The following is an 11993-nucleotide window of genomic DNA, read 5'->3' as shown; positions in this document are numbered from 1 at the left end:
GCAGACCAAGATTTGGACTCTGATATCCTGATCCCTAGCCTCGGGCTGTTTCTGCTATAACCCAGCTACAGTCAAATCCACAGTGATGCTAAGTAAATCCTAGAGGCCATTCGGATGCAGAGTGCTGTACGCACAGGTGTGGGGTGGAGATGCTCGCTACTCAAAGTGTGGTCCCCGGACCACCAGCGTCTGTATCCCCTGAGAGCTGGTTAGAAATGCAGAATCTCAGAACTGCTGAATCCGAATCTGCATTTTTTTAACGAGAGCCCTGAGGGGTTTGTGTAACAGTTGGGGAAACATTTGTCAATGCCATACCATTTCAGATTTTCAAGAAGAATTTTTACCATTAGAAATAAAGATAATAATAAAAGTAATCATCATACTTAAGCTTAGCCTCCTGGGTCAACCGCTGACCTCCCAAACTTGGAAATATCATTTAACCGGAGAAGATTACAATCTGTTTTGCTTATCAGCCAACAGCTGACCTCAAAGCCTTTGGCAAGACAAGATGTTCTGCTCTCCCAATGAGATCAATAGTACGCTTCTGGTGGTGTATTTATCTAGCTAGCATTTCTGACATATGTTATGTAAAACTGCCCCTCTTCTTTCAGCTGTCTCTGCTTTATCTGAATTTCTGACTTAGCTTGACCCTAGAGCACACTGACGCTTACGCAACAGCACAGTGTTTCTCTTTGGAAGTCCCCTGTGTTCCCACAGTGGCCTTGCCTCCTGCCCTTGCCCTGCAGATAAGACAGCTGTGTCCCACCTGCAATTCTCTAGGCGAATTGGGATCCAACATTGGCTGAGTCCTTACTGCCTTCAATTCTTTGAGAATTTTCTGGACTTGACTGAGGTCCTTTTCAGACCTTCTTTGCCAGCTTTGCTGGGAGTAGAGGCTGCTAGGTGAGTAGACGCACCTGTCTCAGCGTAAGCGTAGGTCATGCCAAGCAGACCTTTCCTCCGCTCTCCAGGATGGCAGGGGAGGAGTGTAGCTGGTGGGTTAGGACCCAGGATGGGACCCCAGGGGTCAGCTAGGGAAAGCAGAGGTCAGGAGAGAACAGCTTGAAAACCTAGCGCTCTAAGGTCGGACCGAACTGAGACTGCATCCGGTTGTGCTTCTTATTTGCTGGGTGACGCTGGGTAAATGACTTATCCAGGCTGAGCCTCCCAGCTCTTATCTATAAAATGGGATTATGATGTCCACCTCTGGGGGTTAGACTACATAATATAAATGAAGTACTGGACACCAGGCCTGTCACATACACTCAATAAGAGGGAGTTTGTAATTTGATTATAGAGTAGGTCATTGAGGGACAGAGCTCACAAACGTCACGCATCTTCCCATTCTTAAAACACACACACAGAGACATGTTTTCCTGCGCAAAAGTCAATGAAGAATAACTGAAAAAATTAAAAGTGATATGACTTCTTCAGATATTTAATACAATAGTGGCCCACAGGCCAAATCCACGCATGGCATATATTTTCTGTGGTCCACAAACAAAAATAAATTTTATATTTTTAAAGAAAATTTTGCTGGTCCTTGATTAGAGAATAGTCCTAAGAACAGCCTCCTGTATCGAGTGCACACCACGTGCACAGTTACCTTCACGGATAGCCCTGGTCAGTCTTCCCAAGAAACCAGCAAGACACCCATCGTTGTCTCATTTTGCCGATGAGAAAACCAAGGCTTAGAAAGCATAAATAATTTGACCAGAGCCACAAAGCTAATGAGTGGCCAAGCCTGGATGGAGTGTCACTGCTCTAAACAAACTGCTTTATCGTGGACCTTCTGAATTGATTTGATGAAGCGTCTAAACCAAGAAAGGGAAATCCACGAATGCCCAGAGTCCACTCATCAGCCTGAAGGCGAGGACATGGCTCGTGGGGAGACTCACATCCAAGGCCCCATCCGGGAGTCTACGTCAGCTGAGTCAGGAGTGAGAAAGGTCTGGGTCCTCACAGGAGCAAAGAGCAGGAGAGACCTGGTAGGCTGTCTCACACCTGGGCTGGGCAGGGGGAGTTGGGATGTTAGGAGAAGACAGTGGGGCATGTGGAGGGGGCTTTGTGGAGTATTTCCTCAACTTGATGAGGAATCATCAGCACCCCACCCAGGTGCTAGGCACATGCCAGGTGCCTTGAGAATGCAAACGTGAGGAAGGCCTGCTTCCTGCCTTGAAGTCACACTAGTGGGTAGAGGAGAACAGACTGCAGACATGAGGTCTGTGTCAACGAGCTGCAGTTCAGGTGCGATGGAGGAAGCGTAGGTGAAGCCCTACTGGGCGAATCAGGAGGAGAGGGACCCACGGACCTGCTCATTGGCATCTGCTTCCCTTCTCTTCCCTTCTTTCCTCCCTCACTAATATTTTCTGAGCCCAGTGCAGTGATGGAGGCCGAGGAAAACACAAAGAAGCAGCAGACCCATTCTCTGTCCTCACGAGCTCCTGAAATCCTGAGGGGAAAACATGGAGCAGGGCTCTAGAGCAGCGTGGTTGAGGTGTGTGCAGGCGCCGGGCAAGTGGGAGGAGCCTCCGGGTGGAGTGGTTTCTAAAAGCACGTCAGGCACAGTTGAAAAGACTTTACTAACAAGATTCCATTTAGTCTGCATCTCCAAGTAACACAGTCAGAGCAAGGACTCCAAAAAACGCAAATGCACTGAGGCAACAGCAGACTCTGCAGGGCCGCCGCGTACAGTTCCGCAGATCGTGCACTGCGTGAAGGGGATGAGTGAGAGCTGAAATCCAGCCCTCCTTCTTCTGGCCAATTTGTGTGCTCTGGTGCAAGCCTACCCCTGCCCAAAGCAACTGGGGCGTTTCTTCTCACGAAGGGGCCACCCACCCCCCACGCTGTGGGGCTGCACCCACCTACCAGGGGCCTCTTTCTCAAATCACGTCGAGACTCCGTGTAAGTTAGCAATGTCCCAGCTCTGGGAGGATTTAGAAGGGGCCAGGCCTGGGTGGGCTTGGAGACGGAGACATTTTCACCTTTAAAGCACAGAGGAAGACAAGACAAGTATCGATGCTGAGGTTTTACAGATGGCGTGTCCCAGGCCCCAGGAGGAAGCCCGACTTGCCCAGGGGCCACACGATTTGTCAGCCGCACAGTTCAGAGTAAAACTGACCCCTGTGTTTGGCAGGCTTCCCTCTACGCCCCGCAGCCTCTGAGACTGTCTCTCAAAATGCAGGAAAGAGGACAAGGAAAGCAGGGGGTCGGGGGCCTTTCCCAGCTTCACCAACCATGACTGGGCTGCAGGACGGCACCATGGCTTTACGACCTTCTTGGAAAAACTCAAAGTCCCTGTAGTCAGGAGTCGCTCAAAGTCTTCATAAATGGCATCATCTCATTGATAACTATATTGAGTACATGCCCAGTGATAATAACGATAGCAGCAAGAGCAGCAGTAAATTGGGGTAGTTTTCTAGTCAACTTCTATTTTTCGAATATAGTGCTGCATTTCAAAGGTCTTTTGTGTAGAAGCCAGGGGTAACGCACATTGGGTGAAGAGGCATCAGAAGAGAGGTATTTCCATCCAGGATCCCTAGAGGAGCACGCTGGGATGCTGGGAATGTCACATAGTCTGATGGAGGTGGCGTTTCTGTACACAGGTGCATACATATGTAAAATGCATTGAGCTTTACACTGGAGAGTCACACGCTCTATATAAAGTGTATTTCCACCATAGGCAGTTGACATGTCCTGTCTGATTTCATCCTGCATAGGCACAGCTGCGTAGAATTGTCGACGGGTTTACAGGGGAGGAAGCTCAACTCTGCCACTCACCAATGCAAGCTCAGACAGTCTCCCGGAAATGCTGCTTCTTTACGTGAAAGTGGTTCCTGCTAAATTAGATTATATGGGGTTGTCTGTAAACCCTTGGTCACCACTCCAGCCCTGCTTTGTCTGCACATCACCCTGATCGAGGTGGATGCCACTGTGCGCTGATGCACTGAACCACAGTAGGCTGTTGGGACATTAGGGTGGATCCCATCTGGACAGCACTCGTGTCCTGCAGTTAGCAAGTCAAAGCTCGTACTGCTTGCCCCACGACAGGCCAGTTAGTCGAGAGACCAGGCATTAGGGCGAGGAATAGCGACTTTATTCGGAAGGCCAGCAGACAGAGAAGATGGTGTCCCAAAGAACCATCTTACCCGAGCTAGAATGCAGGCTTCTTTCATACTGAAAGAGGAGGGGTTGTGGTTGGTTGTTGCAAACTTCTTGGGGCCGGATCCTTTGTTCTTGGGGCTGTCCACCTAGGTCAGGTCACAATGTTCCTATAAACCTCCAACAGGACCAATGTTATTCTCTGTTCTGCAACTTTTTATCTCTATAGGAATGGAAAAGTGGTATCCCTTTAAAGGTCAGAGCCTTGAGAATGGGTGATCCTGTATATTTCAGGCTGTAGGCAACATTCTTAACTTGTAGCCAAGGCAAGAGAATACAAAGGTTAAAGGAAAAGAAACAGATCCCATATGGAGTCGGATTTGTTCTTCTCTATTACACTGTCTCCTCCCTGTGCAGCTGCCTTTTCTTGAAAGCAACTTGAGCACTTAGAAGGGTGCGCAGGGCATGTCCCTCCTGATTGTGTGAAGTGTTCCGTGGCAAACCTCGATTAAGCTGTCATAAAACTATTTAAAAACCCCAGCGGGAAGGATAGGGCAGACCCACTATTTCCATGCTACTTGAAATGAGATTGCTTCCTCTTAATCCTGGAAAATATAGCGTGTATGTAAGTGAGTGTGTGTGAGGGAGAGAGGACAAGAACATGGTAGGCAAGCACCCCAAATTCCCTTTTATCTTGGAGCCTGTGCGCTTCCTTTTTCTGCTGAGCTGTTAGTCTGGGCAAAGGACATGGACAAACGTGTACTCATTAAAAATGCTTCTCACGTGGCTAATCTGTGCGGGGGTTTGGAAGAGCTGGCATGATGAGCCCAGAAATTAGGACAAGGCTGTGCGTTCTCCACGAGCATCAGGCTCTGCCTCTTCCCACTTCAGGCTCTCGGTGGATGTAAATGAAACGTTCGTTGAATTGAATTGAGCAGAGAGAAGCTGATAAATAATCCCTCTCGACTGTGTTCCCCTGGAGATCCATCCAGGCACGCACACGTACAACCACGTCAAATCTCAAGTCACCAGGTCATTATTACTCTCCTATGATGAACCGGAAGCGGCTGTATTCAGTTATTCATTTGTTTATTCAACAGACCTTTATCTGTTGAGCTCCTGCATTTGTCAGAAACTGTGCTGGGCGCTGGGGTAGTTACAAAGAGGTAAACCCTTCACCCTCAAATAACTCAGGAAGAGGACACTTTCCCTGATAAATGTAACACAGTGGGCTCACTCCCAAGGCTCCTGAAACCTGCAGGAGGCGCATTTTAGCTGGGGGCACGTGGAAGGCATGCAGATAAGTTGCAAACTAATCTCTGTTTAAGTTCAGAAGAGCACAGGGAAGAAAATGGGCATTGGTTAAATTCCATCGTGTTCCTGGCTTTGAACGAGGGGTTTTTACATAGCTTGTCTGGTTGCACTTCATAAGACTCTTGCAAAGGAAAGGGTTTTCCCCTCATTTTGCAGCTACGGACACAGAGTTTTAGAGAGGTGAAGATGACATGTTCAAGGTCAGAGAACTAGAATGTAGCCGATCAGGGTCTGAAGGGTAATTTTCCTGGCACCACTGACGGGCATAGAATGGAAAGGGTTGGTGGGTTGGGAGGCTGGCTGGGTAGCCCGTCCCGCAAAGAGTTTGCACTTTATCCTACAGACAGCTTTGCTGCTTGGCGGCTCAGGGGCCAGATCTGGGTTGTGGTAAGTGTCAAAAAGCAGCGAGTGGAAGTGTAGAGCATGAAGTCTAGAGCTAGATGTCTGGCGGGTAATGTCAATTCCACCTCACACCAGCTGTGCCATGTGGGGCAGGTGACTCAGCTACTCTGAGCCTCATTTTCCTCATCTGCAAAATAGAGATGGTCACACCACTTCCTCTTTCCCAGGGCTGCTGAGAGGAGTGAATGAGTGGCACCTTATCCCGTGAGAAGCAGTGCCCAGAGCAGAGAAGTGCACAATGTGTGTTAACAATTCTGATGAATATACAGCACCTAGCACAGTCTCTGGTACGTAAGTGGTATTTAATAGATGATCATTTTTCTTATCTTGTGTTTTACCAAAATTATCAACTATCTACAATGCTTAATTGATCTGTAGCACAATAAAGAAGGAAGTATTGGTCAGCTACTGATGCCATCTGGAGACAGGGGCACCGTTTATTCATTGAGAATAAACCTTTTCGGACAACTTAGAAGTTAGGGACCTAGGAGAACGCACTTTCTTGACTCGAGATGAGTTTCTGTGTCCCGCTGTGTGGCCGTGATGTGAGGGGCTGCACAGCCATTCACAGATCGCTCATGTATGTAACGGGGGGTCTTTTCCGCGGCTGGCTGGCTTGGAGCTGGTTAAAAGTTTCTTTTTCTAGAGTGCTGCTTGAGAAGTACCCCAATTTTACTGCAAAATCTAGATCCTTTTCCTTTGGCTCTACCACCAACCCATTGTGTCATCCTGGAGGTGTCCCTTTCCTGTTCATTTGCTTATTTGATCTTCATAATATCTCATTTAGCAAATGGGAAAGTGAGAGGAATGAAGAGACCTGCCTCAAATTACAGAGACAATTAGACTAAGGATGAAATAGGAATGAGAACCAGAAACTGGGCACTCCTGGCTAGATTTGGATGTCGGGAGAATGCAACAGCTCCTCGAGGCAGGGGTATCAGACGCCTTCCACCCCCAGGACGCAGACCAGCTCCCCATAGACCCCTCTGTGCACCCTGGGCCAATTTCCCACCCCAACTCTGCAGGGCTGCAGCCCCTCCCCTCATGACAACCTTCTCCAGGGGTCTCTGCTGCTGCAGAGGTGAGAGATACCTGGAGCCTGGCCAAGACCGCAGCAGTAGCCCAGGAATGTAGGAGAGTGAATGCCCCAGGGAGCAAACCTTTAACCTATGTAAAGTGGGAGCCAATGGACCCGTTCTTCCCCCTACCCCCTCCCCTCCCCAACTGTCTGTTTCCTGGTACTTCACAGGCCTCTTAGAGACAGTCCCTCATGAATAAACAATACCAAATGGAGACCAGCTCAGTCATGCAACTTGGGATGCATCCCCCTCCTTCCCTGCCCCCCACCTCCCCCTTTCTCTCTCCAGCTTCTTTGGAATTATCTATAGTCAAGGAGTAACACATAGGCTTTTGCTCAGCCTCCGCTCAGTGGGATTCTCAGAGAAAGTAATTTCACTCTCTTTATTATTAATTAGGATAGATAAAAGGCTGGAGGGAAGGAGGGGGAGAGAGGAGGAGGGAGAGATGGAGAGAAGAGGTGGCATTGACTGTAGATGAATATTGAAGAAGCATGATGAGTATTACAGGAGCTGAGACCAGTACAGCGGTTCAGGTTCAGTGCACAGACTCTACAGCCAGCTGCCTGGATTACATCCTTCTTTCGTTAATTACAAGCCTGTAATTGGGCGAGTTACTGACCCTTCCATTTCCTCATTTGTAAAGTGTAGATGATAATAATTTCTGCCTCATAGGGTTTCTCTAAATATTAAATGTTCTGATAGTTGTAAAACACCTAGAATAGTGTCCGATACAGTATAAGCATTATGTGTTCATTAAACACGCAAATCAACAAATGCCTCTCCCTTGAACTGGTATGCAGGACTCTAAGGAAGGTAGTGAGTTTCTCTGGGCCACAGTTTCTTTAGCAATAAAATAAAAGGCTTGAGTTACAGGCAAGTATCTGACCAGTTCTGATCCCGGATATTTTAAGGAGAGCCCAGGTACTAATGCAAGTCCAGCAGGGACGGTCTTCATGGTCTTAAGTTTTATGTAAATTTTGCCATAATTAATCCTCGCAAGAGGTCTATGAGGTTGCAGTGAGTTCCCTGCGTTTTACAGATGAGCAAGAGAAGGCTCAGAGAGGTTAAGTAACTTGTGTGTGGTTACACAGTGAGCTGTGGGCGGAGAATGCACGCTTGGATCTGGTTGACCCAGAAGCCCTACCAAGTGATAATCCTGTTCGAGGGCTGACCAACTATGACCGTAGAGATCTAAGTTCTGGGGTTAAAGATGTGAGGAGTGGGCTGGTGGCATCCTGGCAATTTGTAGATTACTGACTGGGTGTCCTTCTGCGTACTTGATGGCTTATGAGAAAAAGGGGGACAATTGCCCAAAGGTCTGGGGTTGGAGTGTGAGACGAGATGGATTGATCTGTGGGCTGGAGTATAAGGGTCCAGATAAGGAAGGAAGCACACATTTTGAAGGGAAAATACCATTTGGGTGAGAATTCACTTATTTCTCTGTCTGCCAGACACCATGTTGAATCTGGCCCATGGTGGATGCCCAGCACAGGTTTCTGTGGGACTACTTCAAGCTTTCCCAACAAATCTGGTTAGATGAATGCTTGGTTTGGGTTTCTTAAAGTTTTTTTTTTTTTTTTTTTTTGGCAAGATGTCTCTATGTTACTACGAAACACTTCATATTTTATTAAAGGAACGATTGCATAAAATAAATAAGACGTGGTTTCTTTTGTCACATTCTTAGAAGAATGGCAGTGGCAGAAATTCAGAGCCCCAGACTTTCTCTGTAGATTTGAAGGGGGACAAGGCTGAGGGGTCATTGGAGGATGGAGGGGTCGGGGGAGTGAGGAAGAGAGACGTGCACCAGTAATAGCATCTCCCTGCTTTGGGTCTCATTTTTGCAGAAGCCCAAACACTTCCCTTCAGTCCAAGCTAATGGCATTTGCTGTGAGTTTATTTTGATATTGTCACAACTGTCCCCAGAGAGTGACACTGACAGGCTTTCTTTTCTTTTTGCCTTGGTAGCACAGCACCAGATTCATTGCTCACGGGTATCAGAATCATTTCATCTTGACACCAAACCCTGGCATCTACAGATTCCAAGAAACATGCCTCTGCTTCTCGAGGAAGCTCAGACAGGTCCTTGCGTTGGGGCGACCAGGACATGACAGACCATCTGTCGGGCGGAGATTATTTAAGTGCAGGGTGGGCTTGGACTCAGATATGCAGAATGAGCAGTGGATGGATTTATTATTCTATCTAATGCATGATTATTTGAGTACCTTTTTAAGCACTGGAGACCCAGCAGGGAAAAAGGATGATAGTCTCTATTTTCAGAGAGCCTCATTTAAAAAGGAGATTCAGAAACTGAACCAACTGCTTCCCCCAACAACCGATTTCCAGCAGGGGTGATGCCCTAGCAGCCAAGCACAAGGAAGGGAAGCGTATCAGAGAAGGACAGTGTGGTCTGGGGAAGACCCTGTTCAGTAAATATTCAGGACCACCAGCTCTGGGTCAGGGACTAGGCTGCAGTGGGTACAACATGATGGAGAGACACACACACCCTGCCACAAGGAGGTCACATCTGATGAGTGCAAAATGGGGTTACATGTAAGGTGCATAGAGCAGTAGGGAACAGAGATTCAGCGGCATGCCTGGGGAAGTCAGGGGCTGTTTCAGGGAAGACAGAGTGTGATCTGAGGCTTGAAGATGAGTGGTCTGTGCCAGCTGGACAAGACAGCAAGGAAGGAAGGATATACACACAGATGTGGAGGCATGAGAGAGCGGGGAGTAAATAAGATGTAGCGGGAGTCTGGTACTTATGAAACACAAAAGATGACTGGAAGAGAAGAGAAGAAGCAGAACTGGGAGTGGACAGGTAGCCAAAGGCTGCCATGGGCCGTCTGCATGCCATGCTGTGGAGCTGTCACCTTTATCCCGTAGATGAGGGGGGCTCCAGGGGGGCTCACAGAAGAACACACTGAATGGTTCAGTGGAACATCCAAGTAGTCCTGAGACAGTGGTGGTGGTTTTCTGCTTCCCCTTCTCCATCTCATTCTTATTTTCCTCCTCCTCTCCTTCTAAAGTTGACCCTTGTTGAATACATTGTACAATTACGAGTTTATTCCTCTGTCTTAACCAGACTCTTGTCATCATAGACCCTCCTTGGATATTCGTCCAGAAGTTGAGGTCACTATTCAGTACACGATCCTTATGGCCAGGGTGACAGGTGGGACTGGCGAAGGGAATCAGAGCACACAAACCAAGGAGGAGCCCTTAACACGACTGGGTCCAGTCGGTTTCAGTCAATGTCGCATGGACAGGGCCCCTGTACCTGCAACTGTAGCAGGTACAGGGGCCCAACGGGTCATCCAGGATATCTATTTTGACACTGGAGTTTTTCCAGCCAGAAAATATTTGCTTACAAGGAACATACATAGTCCATAGTTAAAAAGTAAGGAGGACAAAAGGAATCCAATGGAAAACTGTGGGTTCATTCATATAATTGAAAGGAAAGCTCCGCACCTAGGTAATAATAATAATAAACATACATTGAGCACCTACTATATGTCAGCTGCCATTCAAGAGCTGTACATGTATTAATTCACTTAATCTTTACAACAATACTAAATACTAAAGAGGACATTAGTATGGTGCTAATTTTATACATTAGGAGACTGAGACTCGGAGAGGTTAAGTAATGAACCCAAAGTCACACAGTGAGGCAGCATCAGAGCCATGATTTGAACACACAAAATCTGGTTTCTGAATCAGGGCTTTTCACGCCTGTGCTAAAAAAACAGGAAGTAGGAAGGTAAAATTGAGTGTTCTAGGTAAAAGGAAATAAAGAATGGTTGATGTCTTCGGAGAAGTGTCACATGTGACGGGCCTAGCTTGGGATGCCTGCCATCTTGTAACTGAGGAAGGAGAGGGTCCCTTATCCGAAAGGCTCCCCAGACTACTTGGAATAAGGGAGAGTCATTTCTCAAAACAAGCCCAACTCTGGATTCCACATAAGATTTAATTTGAAGCAACAAACAAAGAAACAAACACAAAAGAACTCCACTACTAAAAGAAAAAAGAAATTATCACCGGAGACCTCTTATTTGTATGTGAATAAATAAAAAGTTTTAAAAGTTGAAGCTGTCAGTGTTTATTATTATTATAATTATTATTATCATTATTAGGCAGCTTTTGCATATAGAAAAATATTTAAGGTTGATTTTTTAAATGTATTAATATGAAAAAAATTTAGAAATCCATTTTTTGCCTTAGGACTTTGAATTCAACTTACAATTCTCTTTTAACATAGACTATATTTTAACAGTTACTATCAGGGAGTTGCTTATTCAATGTTTAAAGAAACCTAGATAACTTTAAACAATGGACCCAGATAAAACAACTCAATTCATTAAATCTCCTCCAATACTTATACCGATATGATAAGCAAAAGCCTTCCTTAAGTATTTAGGGACCTCCCTGGTGGCACAGTGGTTAAGAATCCACCTGCCAATGCAGGGGACACGGGTTCGAGCCCTGGTCCGGGAAGATCCCACATGTTGCAGAGCAACTAAGCCCGCGCACCACAACTACTGAGCCTGCGCTCTAGAGCCTGCGAACCACTACTACTGAGCCCATGTGCCACAACTACTGAAGCCCGCGTGCCTAGAGCCCGTGCTCCACAACAAGGGAAGCCACCGCAATGGGAAGCCCGCGCACCACAACGAAGAGTAGCCCCTGCTCGCCGCATCTAAAGAAAGCCCACGCACAGCAACGAAGACCCAACACAGCCAAAAATAAATAAATAAATAAATTATTAATTTTAAAAAGCCTTCCTTAAGTATTCAAAACATCTTAGTGAAGCAATAAACTTAAAACCAAGTTTAAAGACTCTTAGATTCTTCTAAACAATCAAACATGGCAAATTTTCTTTCTTTAAATTTTCCAATAAAAATTGACAAGTTTAAATTAAACTGCTGCTTGGTTACATTTTAAAGTAGCATCATCAATCTAATCTGTCTCTAATATGTCAAAAATATTTTTTATTACACCACATACTTCAAATACCAAACATGTGCTGATTTTCCCACAAGTATTATTTCTGTGATTTACTTTCCCATCACTCAGTGTATTTCTATGCTTTCCCAGGGTGAAAAA

The 11993-nt window shown here is 46.4% G+C and overlaps 1 long non-coding RNA gene across 1 annotated transcript; it reads left to right on the top strand.

Annotated features, from left to right (window-relative positions):
* Window positions 1-796: 796 nt before the first annotated feature.
* LOC132413287 (uncharacterized) lies at window positions 797-10941 on the top strand. The gene is made up of 3 exons (XR_009516683.1): window positions 797-903; window positions 5985-6104; window positions 8862-10941. It is a non-coding gene; the product is annotated as an uncharacterized lncRNA (long non-coding RNA).
* The last annotated feature ends 1052 nt before the right edge of the window (window positions 10942-11993 follow it).

The sequence above is a fragment of the Delphinus delphis genome, chromosome 17 (genome assembly GCF_949987515.2).
Source record: "Delphinus delphis chromosome 17, mDelDel1.2, whole genome shotgun sequence".
NCBI classification, from domain to species: Eukaryota; Metazoa; Chordata; class Mammalia; order Artiodactyla; family Delphinidae; genus Delphinus; species Delphinus delphis.
The sequence above is the reverse complement of the archived record's forward strand: the minus strand, read 5'-3'. Positions and strand labels throughout refer to the sequence as shown.